The 1,486-nt window shown below is 43.3% G+C and overlaps 1 long non-coding RNA gene across 1 annotated transcript; it reads left to right on the plus strand.

Moving 5' to 3' along the window:
- Positions 1 to 258: 258 nt before the first annotated feature.
- LOC106333256 lies at positions 259 to 702 on the plus strand. Its single transcript, XR_001268324.1, has 3 exons — positions 259 to 346; positions 423 to 498; positions 572 to 702. It is a non-coding gene; the product is annotated as an uncharacterized LOC106333256 (long non-coding RNA).
- Positions 703 to 1,486: the final 784 nt, after the last annotated feature.

Below are 1,486 nucleotides of genomic sequence, written 5' to 3' on the forward strand. Positions count from 1 at the left end.
GCCTTGGTCTCTTTTGTCTTCTTGCGAAAGAAAGACATCAGTCTCTACTCTCTCTCTCGCCGTCTCTCTTCTCGCGAACCTCCACCAGAGAAATGGTCTTGGCTCAGATTTCCGAGAGATCTCGATCAGCTCTATTGTGCCGACGTTCCTCTGCTTCTCTGTTATCTCCAGGTACATCTGATCTCCATTTTAGCTTTGAGATTAAGGTCTTCTGTAAAAAAAGTCGAGAGCTTTCTTGGGAATTTCACTGATCCTTTACTTCCTTGTGTCTTGCATGTCTTCGACGACATGATTCCGGCTCTTACTCGAGCTCCACTGTCACGCTCCACCTCTTCTGTGAACCGAGGTATGAACTGACAAGTCCTCATCCCTCTTTCTGCGTGTTTTCGATCTACTCTGATCTGTTCCATCTGTCGTTTCAGGGCACCCTCACGTATGACGGCCCTAGTACGACCCTGATGATTCTGTATCTTGATCTGAGTACTCTGCTTTAGCTCGGTGAGCTCTAAATGCGCTGCTTCCCTGCTTCTTATCAACAGAACTTCTCAACAACTCCTTTTGTTTCTTGTAGCTCGTTGTGGTTTAGAAAAGCACTTTGAAGAAATGGTTGGTGACGACATTCCTAACACCAAACCCGTGACTGGTTGGTGTTGTTTGGTGAACTCCTCCACCTGAACCGAGGACTCTTCTCGATTCTACTTTTGTTCCAGGTAACATCTCCTGTCTCTTATCACGATTCTTTTTGGCCATCAATTGACTCCTCCTTCGTATTCACTAACATGCGTTTGTTACTTGTGATCTGTGAGGGTGAATTTTAGACAACCATAGTCATCTGGAGCGTCTTCCTATCTCATCAGTGGATATTCAAAAGTTCACAGCAAAGCTGGAACTTCTGACCAGGTACTGTCTTCGTTAGGAAATTTCAATATATGACTTGTGTCTCATGACTCGCTCAACGTATGTATGTACTACACCAATTTTCATGGCAGACATACACCATTGATTTAGTTTTGAATCTTTGGTAGTCTTCTCGTGATTGACTGGATTGTTTTCAATCCGGATATCGGTTCGGTTTTGGTTCGATTTTTTCGGTTTTTCGGTGTTTCGATTTATAAAAAATATCTACCATATTAAAACTATATTTAATATGGTTTGGTTCGGTTTATATACCGTCGGTTTTTGGTTTATTCGGCAACAACTGATTGTAGACATGATTTCCATGAAACTGTATTGCCTGCAAACTTGAAAACATAACCTGTAACTGAGCGTCGTCTGTCCATGTCTGTTGCATAGTCTGAGTCTGAATAGCCTTCAACTTCTAGTGTAGAATGCTTTCTGAATGTTAGAGATGAGTTCATTGCTTCCTTTAAGTATCGTAGAACCCACTTGACTGCTGACCAGTGGTCCCTTCCTGGTTTACTCATGAAGCGACAAACATAGCCTACTGCAAATCCTAGGTCGGGCCTCGACCCTAGGTCGGGCCTCG

The sequence above is a fragment of the Brassica oleracea genome, chromosome C3, assembly GCF_000695525.1.
Source record: "Brassica oleracea var. oleracea cultivar TO1000 chromosome C3, BOL, whole genome shotgun sequence".
Classification (NCBI taxonomy): Eukaryota; Viridiplantae; Streptophyta; class Magnoliopsida; order Brassicales; family Brassicaceae; genus Brassica; species Brassica oleracea.